A 20,325-nucleotide genomic window follows, 5' to 3' on the forward strand; every position below is an offset into this window, starting at 1 on the left:
AAAATCGGAAGATGTCAAGCAGTGTCATCAGCTCAGAACTGTCCAAAACCAGTGAGACCCAGCTACACCATTCTACTGTTCGGAGAACTCTGGCCAGAGGAAGACTTCATGGAAAATTTGTTTCCAAAAAGCCATAAATTTGACATGGAAACAAAACCAAGTGATTAAACTATGTATGAAAACATAGCAACTGAGGTGCAGAAAATAGCAGCAGGTGCTTTGGAATGAGAAGTCAAAATGTAAAATATTTGGCTGGAACAGAAGGTAGTCTGTTCGCCAAAGGGTTAGAGAGTGGTACAATAATAAGAAGCTGTAGGCAGCAGTGAAGCATGGTGAAAGCCCCTTGCAAGTTTGGGGCTGCATTTAAGGAAATGGAGTTGGGGCAGGATTAATGGTGTCCTCAATTCTGAGAAATAAAACCAGATACTTATTCATATTACAGGGATGTCAAACTCAAATACACAGAGAGTCAAAATTAAAAGCTTGGACAAAGTCAAGGGCCAACCTTGATATTTATTAACAAAAGGTCTACAAGTGAAGAAGTTTTTCCTTATCAAAAATAACAATGAACCCTGCTAAGTTCTTTTGAAAACTATGTGAAACTGCAAGTAGAAGAATTTTTGCTGTTTTGAAGGTAAAGTCTATGCACACGAAATATTGCTTTAAGACTTAAGAAAAGAAAAATAATCTCTCCGTACTATATCATCTCATGCCTGCTTCATCTCAGTGGAGTGCCATATCCAAAACTGCTGATCCACAGAGAAATCCATCAAAAGCATAAAGTGGGAAGGCACCTCCAGTTAAAACAATCTTCAAACTTTAGTTCATAATAAAAAGGAGAATAAAAATTTCTACATGTTGATAGTAAAAACACTCTGACGCGTTTCTGGCGCTGAGCGTGCCCTTAGTCATAGTGTTTTTACCGCCAACATGTGTAAATTTTTATTCTCCTTTTTGATATGAACTAAAGTTTGAAGATTGTTTTAACTGGAGGTGCCTTCCCACTTTGTGCTTTTGACAAATATTGCTGTAATTTTAATTTCTCTTTCGTTCACTCTCTATGCATTTTGTTTATTGATAAAAAATAACTATTAAACTATTTTTAAAATAATTCCTACTTCGCAGCATTTTTTTCCACACCTGCAAAAACTTTTGCACATTGCTGTATGTACAATTTTTCATCTTGCAAGTACTATATAATTTCAGATAATGTACTCCTTACTGTAAATTATCAGAATACTACAGAGTAGCATGAGACAGGAAATTGATTTATAGTATTTGGTTATTATAATCAACTGGTGCAGAACCTCTTTTTAAATGGCAGAGAAATTCCTGCAAAACATGCATTTATTAATATGGTATGAATAATTGTATATTACACTCTGAAGCTGCTTATAGAGTTTTTCCAAGACCTACAAACCATCAGGTAAAAAAACACATTCCCAATGTATTTGATTTTAAGAGTGTGGGCAGGTTTTTGTTTTTCCATGATGTTACCTATCAGGAATCATTATTCTGGTGTTGTCACCAAATTTTTGTGGCATCGACAAAGATGACTGTTATGCCAGCACACTGAGCAATACTGACTAGTGTTGAGTGAATTTGTTCGGTGAATGTTCGAAAGTTTCAAATTCAACGAATTTGCGTGGGACTGCGAATACAGGGCAACCACGGCGTTTTGAACAGTTTTGTTAGCAGAGTGCAAGTGTATGATGAGCGGTGCCATGTGCCAGGTGAGTGTGGGGGCTGTGGAGAGCTTAGAACAGGTCAGATCAGCGGCGCACTGTTTTTTTTTTCCCTGTGGGCGGTAACTTTAACTTAAAAAGCGCGGCCAGCCAATCATAGCGCAGGAAGCATCTACACTGTCCAGACATAAGGGTTTCTGCAATTGGCTGCAGAAATCACATGTCCTCTCAATATAAAAAGCAGCCATGTTGCCTCAGAGCCATTATATCCATGTCACTGCTGGAGACAGACGCACCTCAGTGTTCTCCTGTGTAATGAGAGATATTAGCTAGATAGATGGGCGCTTGTGTGGTAGTCAGTGTAGATAATTCCTGGCCTGTGTACCTCTGCAACTGCTGGTGCAGCACATTTTTGGTGTTCTTGTGCAAGTACTGAGATTCTGATAGAAACAGAGGGCCCATGCCATACAATAGTGCTGTGCACCGCTGGTATGGAGCTCCATGTCTCAGTATACCTTGAATCTTTTTTTGCACTTGCTAATGTGATCAAGCAAGCGCAGTGCACCGTTTCATTTAGTGGGGTTGAAATTGTGCTCTGCACAGTCTGCAGAGCTTCTTATTGCAGAGCACAAAATCTGTTTTTTTTCTGTTGCTATTGTGATATTGAAAGCTGTGTGCACTAAAGTTTTTTTTTAGTGTCAGATACTATTTTAGTGGAGTTGAACTTAGGTGGTTTCAGAGTAAAAAAATAAATTTTTTCTCTTGCTACGCCCAGTCCAAAAAGTATTTTTTCCTGTGCCAAAAGTCATACAGTGCTATAAGCCAGCTACTACGTCAGTGGAGTTCAAATTCAGCTTGTACGCACAGTCAAACCAATATATAATTTTGATCCAGTCTGCTAAAAGGCCGATCCTATTTTAGTGGCGTTGAACTTGTCCTGGTTTCACATTAAAAAAAAAAAAACCTTCTCTTACTAGGCCCGGCCCAAAATATATTTTTTCCTGTGCCAAAAGTCATACAGTGCTATAAGCCAGCTACTTCGTCAGTGCTGGTCAAATTCAGCTGGACACAGAGCTTATGCACAGTAACCCAAAAATATTTTTTGCTCTGAGTAAAGTGATACAGCTGGCTAGATCTGAGTTTGAAATATTTTGGAGCATATATTCTATGTCATACTGGCCTCATCCATATTCAAAAAAAAAAAAATTTCTTCTGTTCCTAAAGCAATACAACAGGGGACATATCAGTTTGAAATTGCTTGGAGAATATCTAGTAGGTTTTATCGGCCTCATGCACACTAACAAATTTCTTTTGTCTGTTAGTAACGTTATATGGCAGGCCATATCTTACCTTGTCATTTAGTGTCGCTGAAAATCAGGTGTGTGCTGAGCTATTGCACAGCAAAAAAAGGTGTTTTCTTTAGTTAATTGCATGTCCCTACCACTGTATCTGACCAACATGAGTGGGAAAAAGAGAGGGTGTTGTGGAAGGGGGAATAGGCTTGGTGTTCAAGGTGTACATGGGGTACGTGGTAATGTTAGTGAAAGCACTAGTGAACCAATACAGACAGATCCTATCCAAAGACAACTGACAACTTATGTTAGTGGACGGCCTATGGCACTCCCTTCCTTTGGCAGCAGCACAGCGATATGCCTTGTTGTTAAGGCCCAGAAAGAGCAGGTGCTCCAGTGGATGGCAAGCTCTGCTTCCAGTGCCCTCTCCTCTTCTTCCTACACTTCAACATCACACGCAGTACAGTCAACAGAGGTGGCACCCCAATTACCCATGCTTCCCCCCCGCGTCACAACTGGCCAACTGCCCAATTGACTGTAGCGAACCACAGATGGGCGAGTCTGTAGAACTCTTCACCCATTCTACACCATGGGTATCAGAAGTGTACTCCAAACAGTCACAGAGTCAAAGGGAGGAAAGCATCTGCACCGATGCCCAAATTTTTTTTAGCTTGGATTCGGGGAAGGACGAAGTGGGGTCCGAGCAGATTCCTGACCCTCATCACCAAACATTAATCGCAGGGGAGGGAGGTGATCCCGATGAGACTCAGATACCTGAGGCTCATGCGGACTGTACTGTGCTGTCAGGGCAACAAGAGAGAGGGGTCACTCTGAGGGCTAGGAATGGGATAACACATTGGATGATGACGAGGTTGAAGATCCTACTTGGTGTGAACCCAGAGTCACGCAGCCGAGTATCTCATCTGAGGAGGTGGAGGAGGAAGACGAGGAGGTTACATTTCACCCTATGGCGCAGACACAGAGTGATGCAAGCACAAGGAGCACTGCATCCTTAGCCACAACCGTGGCTGTGGCCGGCAGCGGTCATGGGTCTGCAGCTCGCAGGGGCAGCAAGGGTTGCCTAGCATGGGTCTTTTTTGTCACTGCAAAGGATAAGCCAACTCACGTTATCTGCAAACTTTGCGATAAAAAACTCAGTAGAGGGAAAAACTGCAATAATTTGACTACTACATGCATGAACGTTCACATGCTCAAACAACATTCTTTACGCTGGGAATATTACCGCACTGAAATGCTGACCAGCGCACCTGAACAACCATCAGCTGCCCCATCAAACACATCCGCTGCTTCTTCTTCCTCCTCTGTTACTGTGCCAAGTATTGTCACGCAGGTCTCCCATCGCAGAAACTCCGGTTCTTTACCCGCTCCAGTTAGGCTGAGTGACAGCCCGTCAGCTGTAACGGAAGTGGACACGCCTGCTGTGTTTGTTTCACCGAGCACATTGCATTTTTCTCAATCCACCGTTACATCTGCACCTCACTCACGCTCCACCAGTTTTTCCGGTTCACCATACTCAGCCCTCTCTCAGCACCTTAGCCAGCCCTCGGTCATGCAGTTGTCTTCACGTAAAAGATTGTTTCATCCTACGAATGACAAAGCTAAGAGGTTGAACTCCACCATCTCCAATCTGTTAGCCACGGAAATGCTGCCTTTCCGCCTGGTAGATACAGACGGTTTCCGAAAATTGATGGCCATCGCAGTCCCCCAGTACCAGTTGCCCAGTCGCCATAACTTCTCTAAGAAAGCTGTGCCTGCGCTACACCAGCATGTCACAGAAAACATGACCCGCAGTATGTCATGACGTATAGCTTGGGGCAACGCAGTACGGACTTGGGGCATATCACTTTTGCGGAGTGGGAACAGATTAAGGACCTTCGCACCCTTCTGCACGGTTTTGAAATGGCTACTAAACTGGTTAGCACTGACGATGCCAACATCAGCATCACTATTCCATTCATATACATGCTGGAGCAAACTTTGAATAACCTGCGGCAGGAGGTGGTTGCCCCAGAAGAAGAGGAGGATGCGGATGGGATACCAATGTCTCAAATTTATTTAGATGCCAAGTGATGGTGGATTACACCGATCAAGGGGGTTTGGTGATACCAGGCAAACTGTTAGTGGAGTTGCAAGAGCCGAGGAACTAATGGAGGAGGAAGAGGTGATGGGTGAGCAGCTGTCAGAGGATGAAGAGGATAATCATCCCCTCTCATTTGAACGTGGTTGGCAGGAGGGGACGGAGGAAACAAGCATCATTGTTACACAGCCCACAATACAGTCTGGCTTTGGACCTCCTGGAAGAGCCCGACATATGAGTGCCTTCTTGATGCACTATCTGCAACATGATCCCTGTATAGTTGGGATTCGAAATAATGCTGACTACTGGGTTGCCACTCTGCTAGATTCACTTTATAAGAGTCAATTTTGCCAGATGCTTCCCGCCCTGGAAAGGGACCCGCTTATGTTGGAGTATCGAAACAAACTTTTAAGCAACCTTAATAGAGGTTTTCCCCAAAATAACAATGAGGCACACAGTGTGCATCACAGCTGTAGTCTTTCAACCTCCGGCACGTCAGTTCATCAACGCCAAAACATTCGCAGCAGCAGAGTAAGTGGCAGAAGCAATTTCTGGGAGTCCTTTCACACATTTTTTGCACCAGCTCGTGCACTAGCACAACAGAGTACAAGTCTGACACGTGGTGAACGACTGGAGAGGATGGTGCAGGAGTATCTAGAGTTCAATATCAATACCATCATGGAGGGTTTGGACCCTTTTACATTTTGGTCTTCAAAAATGGATGAATGGCCTGAGCTCGCCTCTCACGCCTTGGAGGTTTTATCATGCCCGGCAGCCAGTGTTCTCTCTGAACGTGTCTTCAGCACTGCTGGTAGTGTCTTGACGGATAAGCGCACCCGGCTGTCCCCTGAAAGTGTAGACCACATAACTTTCATCAAGATGAAAAAGTCATGGATCTCCCAGGACTTTTGCATCCCAATTGCAGACTGTACAGAGTAGGGGATGTTGTAATTTTGAGTATGCTGCACTGATCTCTTAAAATTGCAGTCTGTGATATGGCTTCTGTGCCTGCTCATGCTTCTGCTGCAGGTTTTAGGCCCTAATTTTGAGAAATGTGGAGAATTCTGATTGTGTCTCCATCCATTGGGTTGGCTGCAATGGGACAAGTTTGGGTCTGCTTTAAACTACTTGTAGTCTGATGACTTTGGTGGTGTTAGGTCCTCATTTAGGGCAATGTGAACACTCCTGGTTAAGTCTCCATCTCCTGGGTTGGCTGTACTGGAAGAGGTGTGGGTCTTATCTACACTATTTGTACAGTAGTGAAATTGATGCCACTTTGTTGGCGTCAGCCACAATTTTTTTTAAATGTGGGGAATCCTGATTGGTTCTCCATCTATTGGGTTGGCTGTAGTGGAAGTGGTTTAGGCCTCCTTTTCAATACTTATACTCTAGTGAAATTGATGCCACTTCAGTGATGTTTGTTAGACCCTCATTTAGGGCAATGTGAACACTCCTGGTTAAGTCACCATCTCTTGGGTTGTCTGTACTGGAAGAGATGTGGGTCTCATTTACACTATTTCTACTGTAGTGAAATTGATTACACTTTCCTGGCGTCTGCCGCTAATTTTTGAAAATGTAGGGAATCCTGAATGGGTCTCTATCCATTGGGTTGACTGTAGTGGAAGAAGTTTTCGTCTCCATGCATTTCTATAGTTATACTGTAGTGAAATTGAGCATTTGGTACAGATATTATTCTCCCCAAATGGGTACACAAACATGATAAACTCTAAATTGATTTTCAATAAACAACCATCAGCCGCCAAATCAAACACCTCTGCTGCTTCTTCCTCCTCCTCTGTTACCATGCAAAGTTGTGTCACACAGGTGTCCGACAGAACCAGCTGTATATCCGCTGCAGTTAGGCTGAGTGACAGCCCATCAGCTGTAACTGAAGCGGACATGCCTGTTGTGCTTGTTTTTCTGAGCACACCACACGTTTCTCAATCCACCGTAACAGGGGGGAGGGGGGAAGTGTAGGGCAGGCAAGACAGGTTCTGGTAGTGGGTGACTCTATTATTAGGGGGACAGACAGGGCAATCTGTCACAAAGACCGGGATCGCCGAACGGTGTGCTGCCTCCCTGGAGCTCGAGTCCGGCACATCGCGGATCGGGTTGACAGGTTACTGGGTGGGGCTGGCGAAGACCCAGCGGTCATGGCCCACATCGGCACCAATGACAAAGTGAGTGGTAGATGGAGGGTCCTTAAAAATGATTTCAGGGACCTAGGTAGGAAGCTTAGGGCATGAACCTCCAAGGTAGTTTTCTCAGAAATACTACCAATCCCGCGAGCCACACAGGAGCGCCAACGGGAAGTTAGGGAGGTGAATAAGTGGCTAAAGAGTTGGTGCAAGGCAGAAGGGTTTGGGTTCATGGAGAACTGGGCCGACTTCGCGGTCGGCTACAGGCTCTACCGTAGGGATGGGCTGCACCTCAATGGGGAGGGTGCAGTGGTGCTGGGGAAGAAGATGGCTAATAGGTTGGATGAGTTTTTAAACTAGAGACGGGGGGGGGGAACCAAGGAAATAGGTGGGATGTGAGGCAAGCAAGGGGGAAGGGGAGAAGTGAATATAATGAGGGTGGAGAGGGGGGTGGGGATAGTACAGTTAGATCGTTAGAGAAGAATAGGATGCTAAATAACCCCAAAGTTTTATCTTGCATGCTGACCAACGCAAGAAGCCTGACCAATAAGGCGGATGAGTTGCGGGCGCTTATATCGGAGGAGAGGTATGACATCGTAGGAATAACAGAGACTTGGCTAGACGATAGCTACGACTGGGCGGTAAATTTATTAGATTATAGTTTATTTAGAAGGGACCGGAAACAGGGGAAAGGCGGAGGAGTCTGCTTATATGTAAAGTCATGTCTAAAACCCAGACTAAGGGAAGATATAGGAGAGGGAGAAGAAGGGGTCGAGTCCATGTGGGTAGAGATAGAGGGGGCAAAAAATAATAATAAAATATTACTGGGGGTCTGCTATAAGCCACCAAATATAACAGAGGAGAATGAGAATCTGCTATTAAGACAAATAGACAAAGTAGCAAAACATAATGAAGTGATTGTAATGGGGGATTTCAACTACCCGGATATTGACTGGGAAACAGAAACCTGTAGATCTCAGAAAGGAAAAAGGTTCTTGACAAATATTAAGGATAATTATCTCTCCCAACTAGTGCAGGAACCAACGAGAGGGAAGGCCGTGTTGGACTTAATATTGACTAATAGGCCTGATAGAATAACTGAGGTACAGATAGGGGGGCACCTAGGTAATAGCGATCATAATATTATCGACTTCAAAATGCCCTTCAGTAGGGTTATCAATAAGGGAACAACAAAAACATTAAACTTTAGGAGGGCGAAGTTTGATCACCTGATAGAAAACCTTCAACTTATTGACTGGGACAAAGTACTTAATCAATGGAATACGAATAGTAAATGGGAAACCTTCAAAAGAATTCTGAATACTCAGTGCGAGAGGTATATACCGTATGGGAATAAAAGGGCCAGAAATAAGAGGAAACCAATATGGTTGAACAAGAACGTAAAAGGGGCATTAAATAGCAAAAATGAGGCATTCAAGAGATTAAAAAAGGAAAACAGTAAGGAGGCACTAATGTGTTACAAGGAAAAAACGAGAACCTGTAAAAAACAAATAAAAATAGCGAAGGAGGAAACAGAGAAACGTATTGCTAGGGAAAGTAGATCAAATCGCAAATTGTTTTTTACGTATATAAATAGTAAAAGGATTAAATCGGATAATATTGGACCGATAAAAAGTGAGGAAGGCAAAATCATAGAGAAAGATGAGGCTAAAGCTAATCTATTAAATAATTTTTTTTCGACAACTTTCACAAAGGAAATAGAACTAACAGGAGAAATGAGAAGTGACAAGCTTAATCCTCCACTAAGTATGACTAATTTAACCCAAGCTGGGGTTCAGAAAGGCCTCAGTAACATTAAAATAAACAAATCACCAGGACCTGATGGCATACACCCACGGGTACTAAGGGAACTAAGTAATGTGATAGACAGACCGTTATATCTCATATTTAAGGACTCTGTTGAGACTGGGTCTGTACCACTTGATTGGCGACAGGCGAATGTAGTGCCAATATTCAAAAAGGGAGCAAAAAGTGACGCCGGAAACTATCGGCCGGTGAGTCTGACGTCCGTTGTGGGCAAAATTTTTGAAAGCTTCATTAAAGAGGCAATTACGGAGCATCTTGATGCTAATAATCTTTTAATCCTGAACCAACATGGATTCATGAGGAATCGCTCCTGCCAAACAAACCTGATTGACTTCTACGAGGAGGTTAGCTCTCGAGTAGATCAGGGGGAACCAGTGGATGTCGTGTATCTCGACTTCTCAAAAGCGTTCGATAGCGTGCCACATAATAGGTTGGTATAGAAAATGAGAATGATGGGGCTGGGGGAAAATGTCTGCAAGTGGGTAGCTAACTGGCTAAAGGATAGAAGGCAGAGGGTGGTTATAAATGGAATATACTCAGATTGGGTAAGCGTCACTAGTGGGGTACCACAGGGGTCTGTACTAGGCCCAATGTTATTTAATATCTTTATTAACAACATAATCAACGGGATAAATAGCAAAATATCAATATTTGCAGATGACACAAAGTTATGTAAAACAATTAATACAAAAGAGGACAGTGCAGACCTACAGAGGGATTTGGATAAGCTGGGTAGGTGGAGCATTAAATGGCAAATGAGGTTTAACGAGGAGAAATGTAAGGTCATACATATGGGAAGGAAAAATGGAAGTCACCAGTACTCACTGAATGGGAAATCATTGGGGAATTCAGAGATGGAGAAGGACTTGGGCATCTTGATTGATAGCAAACTAAATTGGAGTGCCCAAAGTCAGGCCGCTGCTGTAAGGGCAAACAGGGTAATGGGATGTATCAGAAGAGGTATAGCTGCAAAGGATGAGAACATTGTTCTTCCACTGTACAAAGCACTGGTCAGACCACACTTGGAATACTGTGCTCAGTTATGGGCCCCAATATATAGAAAGGATATAAATGAGCTTGAAAAGGTACAAAGGAGGGCAACAAAATTAATAAAGGGAATGGAGGGACTGCAATACCCGGAGAGGTTGGCAAAACTAGGACTATTCAGCCTGGAAAAGAGAAGGTTGAGGGGGGACATAATAAATGTGTACAAATATGTTAGGGGACAGTATAGAGATCTTGGGATTTGTTCAAAAGGAGGGATATTACGGTAACAAGAGGGCATTCACTAAGACTGGAAGAGAAAAGGTTTCAGCACCAGCATAGGAAGGGGTTCTTTACGGTAAGAGCAGTGAGAATATGGAATTCACTGAGTGAGGAGACGGTAATGTCAGATTCACTACACCAGTTCAAGCGGGGACTGGATGCATTTCTAGATACCAGGCAGATTTCAGCGTATACTTAAAAATAAAATAAAATAGTAGGTTGATACAGGGATTTATTCTGACTGCTGGTTTCAGAGTCGGGAGGGAATTTTTCCTCAGGTGAATATTGGCTAAATCATTTGGGGTTTTTGCCCTCCTCTGGATCAACTTTAGCAATTACAGAACTAACAGGTCGAACTTGATGGACGCAAGTCTTTATTCGGCTTTACAAACTATGTTACTATGTTACTATCTCCGCCTGCAACTCACTCACAGTCTATCGGTTTGTCCGTTTCACCGTACTCGGCCCTCTCTCAGCACTGCAGCCAGGCCTCAATCCCGCTGTTGTGGTCACGTAAAAGATTGTTTCATCCTACACTTGACAAAGCTAAGAGGTTGAACTCCACCATATGCAATCTGTTGGCCACGGAAATGGTGGTCATAGGCCCTATTTTTTTAAATATAAACACTTCCGATTGAGTCTGCATCTCCTGGGTTGGCTGTAGTGGGACAGGTATGGGTCTGAGTTAAACTACTTGTAGTCTGATGACATTGATGCCACTTCGGTGGTGTTAGGCCCTCATTTAGGGCAATGTGAACACACCTGGTTGAACAAGTCATGGGTCTCTAAGGACTTTTGCACCCCAATTGCAGACTGTACAGAGTAGGCGATGTTGTCTTTTTGAGTGTGCTGCATTGATCTCTTGAAATTGCAGTCTGTGATATGGCTTCTGTGCCTGCTCTTGCTGGTGCTGATGCTGCAGGTTTTAGGTCCTAATTTTGGGAAATGTGGAGAATTCTGATTGTGTTTCCATCCATTGGGTTGGCTGTAATGGGACAGGGTTGGGTCTGCGTTAAACTACTTGTAGTCTGATGACATTGATGCCCCTTCGGTGGTGTTAGGCCCTCATTTAGGGCAGTGTGTACACTCCTGGTTAAGTCTCCATCTCCGAAGTTGGCTGTACTGGAAGAGGTGTGGGTCTTATTTACACTATTTCTACAGTAGTAAAATTGATGCTACTTTGCTGGAGTCTGCCACTCATTTTTTTAAATGTGGGGAATCCTGATTGGGTCTCCATCTATTGGGTTGGCTGTAGTGTAACCTTCCTGTTCTGCAGTCTAAGTTGTGTAAGGTTGCGTACCAGTCCTTGCTGCACTCCTAATACAGACTCTGCCTGCTGCACTCCTGATGCAGACTCTGCCTGCTGCACTCCTGATGCAGACTTTGCCTGCTGCACTCCTGATGCAGACTTTGCCTGCTGCACTCTGATACAGACTCTGCCTGCTGCACTCCTGATGCAGACTGTGCCTGCTGCACTCCTGATGCTGACTCTGCCGGCTGCACTCCTGATGCAGACTCTGCCGGCTGCACTCCTGATGCAGACTCTGCCGGCTGCACTCCTGATGCAGACTCTGCCGGCTGCACTCCTGATGAAGACTCTGCCTGCTGCAATCTGATACAGACTCTGCCTGCTGCAATCTGATACAGACTCTGCCTGTTGCACTAACTAGTCTGTCCTACTGGGTCCAGCTGCTGCTCGTCCATTGGTCTATCCTAGAGTGGCACCTGGCATTCATCAGGAGCAAAGTCTAACCTCACCATCATAGGCTCTAGTGAACAGTCTGATGCTCGCTTAGTCACGCCCCTCCAGGCTCTCCAGGGTCCGTGGCACAGTGGTTCCACAAACCACGTCCGTGATAGTGCGCCCTCGCAGGCAGGGTCCTCTCTCCTTTTGTACCAGTCGGTGACTCCTTTTGACATGTAAAGCGCAACTGAATAAATGTCGCTGTCACAGTAATAAGAATTAAAGTACTTGTACTCTGGGTCAATTGATGGCACTTCCCTGGTGTCTACACCTAATTTGATGTGTTTTGGCAGCTTTTGGTCCCGTTTCTAGGTGTTGTATATGCATTTTTTTGGTCCCCCTATTGACTCCTATGGGATTTGGAAATGTTTGACGAACATTCAGCGAATAAATTTGGCGATTATCAATTTTTTGGCGAACTTTTCCGAACTGAACATTGAAATGTTCGCTCATGCCTAATACTGACATACAGTACAGACCAAAAGTTTGGACACACCTTCTCATTTAAAGATTTTTCTGTATTTTCAAGACTATGAAAATTATACATTCACACTGAAGGCATCAAAACTATGAATTAACACATGTGGAATTATATACTTAACAAAAAAGTGTGAAACAACTGAAAATATGTCTTATATTCTAGGTTCTTCAAAGTGGCCACCTTTTGCTTTGATGACTGCTTTGCACACTCTTGCCATTCTCTTGATGAGCTTCAAGAGGTAGTCACCGGAAATGGTTTTCACTTCACAGGTGTGCCCTGTCAGGTTTAATAAGTGGGATTTCTTGCCTTATAAATGGGGTTGGGACCATCAGTTGTGTTGTGCAGAAGTCAGGTGGATACACAGCTGATAGTCCTACTGAATAGACTGTTAGAATTTGTATTATGGCAAGAAAAAAGCAGCTAAGTAAAGAAAAACGAGTGGCCATCATTACTTTAAGAAATGAAGGTCAGTCAGTCTGAAAAATTGGGAAAACTTTGAAAGTGTCCCCAAGTGCGGTTGCAAAAACCATCAAGCGCTACAAAAGAACTGGCTCACATGAGGACCGCCCCAGCAAAGGAAGACCAAGAGTCACCTCTGCTTCTGAGGATAAGTTTATCCGAGTCACCAGCCTCAGAAATTGCAGGTTAACAGCAGCTCAGATTAGAGACCAGGTCAATGCAACACAGAGTTCTAGCAGCAGGCACATCTCTTCAACAACTGTTAAGAGGAGACTTTGTGCAGCAGGCCTTCATGGTAAAATAACTTCTAGTAAACCCTTGCTAAGGACAGGCAACAAGCACAAGAGACTTGTTGGGCTATAGAACACAAGGAATGGACATTAGACCAGTGGAAATCTGTGCTTTGGTCTCATGAGTCCAAATTTGAGATCTTTGGTTCCAACCACCGTGTCTTTGTGCGACGCAGAAAAGGTGAACGGATGGACTCTACATGCCTGGTTCCCACCATGAAGCATGGAGGAGGAGGTGTGATGGTGTGGGGGTGCTTTGCTGGTGACACTGTTGGGGATTTATTCAAAATTGAAGGCATACTGAACCAGCATGGCTACCACAGCATCTTGCAGCGGCATGCTATTCCATCCGGTTTGCGTTTAGTTGGACCATCATTTATTTTTCAACAGGACAATGACCCCAAACACACCTCCAGGCTGTGTAAGGGCTATTTGACCAAGAAGGAGAGTGTTGGGGTGCTACACCAGATGTCCTGGTCTCCACAGTCACCAGACCTGCACCCAATCGAGATGGTTTGGGGTGAGCTGGACCGCAGAGTGAAGGCAAAAGGGCCAACAAGTGCTAAGCATCTCTGGGAAGTCCTTCAAGATTGTTGGAAGACCATTTCCGGTGACTACCTCTTGAAGCTTATCAAGAGGATGCCAAGAGTGTGCAAAGCAGTCATCAAAGCAAAAGGTGGCTACTTTGAAGAACCTAGAATATAAGACATATTTTCAGTTGTTTCATACTTTTTTGTTAAGTATATAATTCCACATATGTTAATTCATAGTTTTGATGCCTTCAGTGTGAATGTACAATTTTCATAGTCATGAAAATACAGAAAAATCTTTAAATAAGAAGGTGTGTCCAAACTTTTGGTCTGTACTGTACCAAGGGACATGAAATAGGGGAGGTAAACGGCCTGATGCTTCACAACCCCAGGGAAATAGCTAAATAAAAAAAGGTACTAATGAGCTTTCTTTTTATGTATATTCTACCTTTTAGACTATTTGAAAAATGTTCCTGAGCAAGGAAAATTTAATGAATGAAATCTGATTAAGGCTGAGTTCACACGATGCGTTTTTCATGCGTTTCCGCGGCGTTTTTGCAGTTGCGTAAACGCCGCGGAAACGCATGAAAAACGCATGGTAGAAGGGCAGCAATGTTCCCCAATGGAAATCCGCATGTGCTGTGCCCATGATGCGGATTTTTCCGCAGCGTAAACGCTGCGGTCAAAAATCCGCAGCATGTCAATTAATTTTGCGGAAACGCTGCTCTTTTGCCGCCATTGACTTGCATTAGACCGCATGGAATCCGCATCACTGTATATGTTGATGCGCTTTTCATGCGGTCTAATGTGCGGATGGTACCCGGGTGTGGATGAGAGGACTCTCATCCAGACCCAGGTACCATAAAAAAAAAAGAATAAAATAAAAAATATATATATTCTCACCTTCTGACGGCCCGCGCTGCGTCCTGCCGGCTTCCCGCGCACTTCGCGGTTGAATGAAGGACCTTCGCTGACGTCAGAGTCATGTGACGGGTCACGTGACGCTGACGTCGGAAGGTCCTACAGTCTTCACTGCCGGCAGCCGGGACCGATGAAGCAGGACACCGGGGGCAATCAGATGGTAACGTATAGATTTATTTTTTATTTTTTGACATCACACACTATATAAATCCATGCCGGTTGCATGGATTTATATAGTGTGAAGTTGACAAGCACTTTCCAAGTGATGCTAAAATCGCTTGGGAAGCGCTTGTCAACCCGCATGCGGAAATGAAAGTGAAGACCGCTTCATTTCCGCATGTCCCTGGCAGGAAACCGCATGTACAATCCGCATGCGTTTTTTCCTGCCAGAGAGATGCAGAAACGCTCAGGAAAAAATCCTGAGCATTTCTGCATCGTGTGCACATACCCTGAAAAAGTAAACTATTCATCAGGTTCTGAGAACGTGATGTTTATACAAATATTATATATAGACACGTCAATAACTACATTTCACAAGGGATGGAAAATCTCCAGTGGGATACAGTATTAGGCTGAGTTCACACGATGCGTATTTCATGCGTTTCCGCGGCGTTTTTGCAGTTGCGTAAACGCCGCGGAAACGCATGAAAAACGCATGGTAGAAGGGAAGCAATGTTCCCCAATTGAAATCCGCATGTGCTGTGCCCATGACGCGGATTTTTCCGCAGCGTTAACGCTGCGGTCAAAAATCCGCAGCATGTCAATTAATTTTGCGGAAACGCGGCGATTTCGCCACCATTGACTTGCATTAGAACGCGCCAATTCCGCAAGACAGCATTTGTACTTGCGTAATTGGTGCGTTCTAATGTGCGGATGGTACCCGGGTGTAGAGGAGAGGAGAGTCTCATCCACACCCAGGTACTATTAAAAAAGCTGTAAAAGAAGAATAAAATAAAAAATAAATGTATTCTTACCATCTGTCGGCCCGCACAGCCCTCCCGCTTGGTTCCCGGCACTTACAGTGAGTTGTAGGACCTGCGGTGACGTCAGAGTCATGTGACGGGTCACGTGACGCTGACGTCGGCAGGTCTTTCAATTCAAAGTTGCCGGCAGCCGGGAGAACGGAGTGAGCAGGACAGCGCGGGCCATCGGAGGTAAGTATATACACTCTCTCGGTTCACACTGTATAAATCCATGCTGTTTGCATGGATTTATATAGTGTGACCTAGTTATCAAGCACTTTCCAGGTGATGCTAACATCGCCTGGAAAGCGCTTGTCAATCTGCATGCGGAAACGCATGTGAATCTGCATGTGGATCCGCATGTATTCTGCAGGAAAAACACATGCACAATCTGCATGCGTTTTTTCTGCCAGGGAGATGCAGAAATGATGCAGAAATGTTCTGCTTCATTTCTGCATCGTGTGCACCAGGGGCGGACACAGACTGTAGTGGGCCCCTGTGCAAGAAATTTTTGGGGGCCCCCCCTGCGCTTCATAAGGCAACAAAGTTATGTAAACATAACCCCCCCATGTGCAGCTCACCCCCCCGATGCATCTCTCATCCTCCCCCCATGTGCATCTCTCATCCCCCCCGTGCATCTCTCCCCCCCATGTGCATCTCTCATCTCCCCCCCATGTGCATCTCTCATCTCCCCCCCCATGTGCATCTCTCATCTCCCCCCCCATGTGCATCTCTCATCTCCCCCCCATGTGCATCTCTCATCTCCCCCCCCCATGTGCATCTCTCATCTCCCCCCCCATGTGCATCTCTCATCTCCCCCCCCCATGTGCATCTCTCATCTCCCCCCCATGTGCATCTCTCATCTCCCCCCCCATGTGCATCTCTCATCTCCCCCCATGTGCATCTCTCATCTCCCCCCCCCATGTGCATCTCTCATCTCCCCCCCCATGTGCATCTCTCATCTCCCCCCCCCATGTGCATCTCTCATCCCCCCCCATGTGCATCTCTCATCCCCCCCACTCCTAGTTAATTAATTGTATTTAAGAAAAATAAAACTTGTTATACTTACCCCCATGCGATCCCTGCAGAATCTTGGCGCTCGTCCACGTCGCTGCCACCAGGCTCTCCTGACGTTCGGCCATGTGACGGTGCCACATACATAGCCAACAGCTTTTGTTTTGGCCAAAAGATTTTTAAAGCCGCCACCACGATAAGGTAGACTCTTCTGGCCGGGCCCTACTCTAACCTATTAAAATTTTCTTAAAATATCCAATACTCTTTTTAGAAATATTTTTATTTAGTTTTCTTTAAGGGAATGTGTCATATAAATTTTTTTTTAAAATGACCAATAATACCACATACAGGGAATACCGCCACACCATGACCAGACCACATATTACCACAACATAGTGACCGAATAATACCACACAGAAGGGAGAAAAACTGCGACACCATGACCAGACCACATATTACCACCACATTACTAATATTACCACCACATTACTAATATTACCATAAGTGTCATTATACACGGGAGCTCTATACATGGTATGTATAATGTAAGTGTCCAGGTAATCTAGTGATCACCAGTGACATTATACACAGGAGCTCTGTATATAGTGTCAGTGTACAGGTAATACAGTGATCACCAGTGACATTATACACAGGAGCTCTGTATATAGTGTACAGGTAATACAGGGATCACCAGTGACATTATACACAGGAGCTCTGTATATAGTGTACAGGTAATACAGGGATCACCAGTGACATTATACACAGGAGCTCTGTATATATTGTCAGTGTACAGGTAATACAGTGATCACCAGTGACATTATACACAGGAGCTCTGTATATATTGTCAGTGTACAGGTAATACAGTGATCACCAGTGACATTATACACAGGAGCTCTGTATATAGTGTACAGGTAATACAGTGATCACCAGTGACATTATACACAGGAGCCCGGTACATAGTATATAGTGTAAGTGTACATGTAATGCACTGACTCACTGGTGACGTCTCTAGGTGAAGTCCTTCAGCTACGCTTTTCTCCTTCATCCAGCACAGACCGCCATCACGTCTTCCAGCCAGGACTCGTCTCTGCATAAAATAACACAGTTATCTAGAGCACATTCCCCAACTTCTACATTACGCAGCTGAATACAGACGTGCATCCACCATCAATATATGGTTAGTTATTATGCAACCTACCATTCCAAATATAAATTGTAATCCACCACGGTGCCCCCATTAACTGTAAATAGGCACTTAATATATAATTTAATTAGAACCTCTACTCTATACTTCCTGCTCCCCGCATTCATTATTTACATGCACCCCCTGCCCCAATTCATTATATCATGTCCGTGCTCTCCCCACCCCATCGTCATTTATCATTTACTCTCCCCCACCCCACATTCATTATGTGCAGCTCATTATCCCCCTACTCCTAATTCCCCCATGTGCAGCTCATTTTCTCCCAATTCCCCCATGAGCAGCTCTCACCACCCCCCATGTGCCCCTCTCTCATCCCCCTCCCCCACATGTGCAGCTCTCACCACCCCCCATGTGCCCCTCTCTCATCCCCCTCCCCCCCATGTGCCCCTCTCTCATCCCCCCCATGGGCATCTCTCATCCCCCCCACATGTGCACATCTCTCATCCCCCTCCCCCACATGTGCACCTCTCTCATCCCCCCCATGTGCATCTCTTATCCCCCTCCCCCATGTGCATCTCTTATCCCCCTCCCCCATGTGCATCTCTTATCCCCCCCCCCATGTGCATCTCTTATCTCCCCCCCATGTGCATCTCTTATCCCCCCCCACCCCATGTGCATCTTTTATCATCCCCCTCCCCCCACGTGCACCTCTCTCATCCCCCTCCCCCCACATGTGCACCTCTCTCATCCCCCCCACCCCATGTGCATCTTTTATCATCTCCCCCCACCCCATGTGCATCTCTTATCTCACACACACACACACACACACACACCCCTCCCATTTCCCCCACTCCTAGTAAATTGTATTTTGAAAAAAACAAAACTTGTTATACTTACCCCCATGCGATCCCTGCAGAATCCTGGCGCTCGTCCAAATCGTTGACACTAGGTTCTCCTGACTTCCGGCCATGTGACGGCGCCGTCACATGACCGGAAATCAGGGGAATCATGAAGGCGCTGCCGCAGGAGCGCAGCGCAGCGCTGAGATGTCCCGGACCCGGCGCTTGGCATGGGGCCGGGGGCCCCATGAGGAGAGAGACTCACAAGAGGGGGCCCCCAACGGGGCTCCAAGGGGGCCCCTACCGGCTGGGCCCCACACTGGAGTCAGGGCAGACATGCCCTGATGGCGGCCCTGCTGGAGGGGCCCCCTCTCCCTCGGGGCCCCCGTTCAATGAACCGGCTGCACGGGCGGTAGTTCCGCCCCTGGTGTGCACATACCCTTAGGCAAATGGAGGAAATAGTAAAAATTCTCATCCAAGGGCTGCAAAAAAAATTCTCCACAAAATCTCCTTCAGTGTACTTTTCAATTTTTTATGCTGATTAACAAAAAGTTTGTTGATAATTTTCACACCGAATTCAATGGGTAAGAAAAAACCTAGACCTAGCACTCCAATACTGTAGAATGCCAGAAAATCCAAAGCTAAATCAGCCGGTGTGGATAGTCATTTAAATAAAAAAACACAAGTAACTTTCCCAATCTTTTGACAATATTGCTAACCAGACTAACCATCTGCCTAACCGAGAAGATTCTCGTTGGGCCATGCTGCTCAGAGCCACAGTGGGCCTCCTGCTTCCGCCCCACCTTTACTAGCCCCTTCTCACACCCGCAGATAGCTCCTGCGGCATGCACAAGGCTATGCTGCAGGCTGGCAGGATGTTTGATGAGGGCAGAGGAAGGGCATGTGTTATACGCTGTGTGACACGTGCGCTGTGCTCCAGTAACAAAGCTCTGTCACCACTCTGCAGCCAAAACTTCTGGATGTGTTTCTTTGAAGTGGCAGCCGTTGAAGTCAGTGCAACTGCTCAGCGGCACAGGGAGTAGTGGGAGGGCTGGGGACCTTCACTAGGACATTTAATAAAGAAACCACAGAAAGTTAGTTAAAATGGTGGCAGGGCTTAGTAGCAATAATTGGCAGAGCCTTCTATCTGCAAGACTGACATCTACATGTTTATAATGTAGTTTATACTGTAATAATTGTGTGATGTGTGAACTGTCTATATACTGTACTTGTGTGCTCTGTAATTGTGCGATGTGTGCGCTGTGCTTGTGTGCATAGTGCTTGTGTGAGATATGCACTGTGGTTGTGTGATATGTGTACTGTGCTTGTATGATGTAGTCACTGTGCTTATGTGATGTTTGTGCTGGAGCTTTTTTCCTTTTTTGGTGTGGTTTTTAGTGGAATCTTTTATCGAGTTTTTTGTACTTACATAATTTTAAAGCATATTTAATTAATATACGTTTTAATGGGCATTTTCTGCTGTGATTTATGACTTTAGTTTTTTAACCGGAATTCATAATAATAATCACTAAGATTCTAGTGATTGGTAGCAGCAGTAATAAGTGCTGTGGTCATGATGTCATGATTGCAACATATCAACAAAGACGGGAGATCAGGTGGAGGGATGTGTGCCAG

At 45.1% G+C, this 20,325-nt stretch overlaps 1 protein-coding gene across 2 annotated transcripts in view; it reads right to left on the reverse strand.

Annotated features, from left to right (window-relative positions):
* ASMT (acetylserotonin O-methyltransferase) overlaps positions 1–20,325 on the reverse strand; it is a 106,651-nt gene that overhangs the window by 20,782 nt on the left and 65,544 nt on the right. The window lies entirely within an intron of this gene.

The sequence above is a fragment of the Phyllobates terribilis genome, unplaced genomic scaffold (genome assembly GCF_046119375.1).
Source record: "Phyllobates terribilis strain yellow unplaced genomic scaffold, ASM4611937v1 Scaffold_2__4_contigs__length_985480577, whole genome shotgun sequence".
Taxonomy (NCBI): Eukaryota; Metazoa; Chordata; class Amphibia; order Anura; family Dendrobatidae; genus Phyllobates; species Phyllobates terribilis.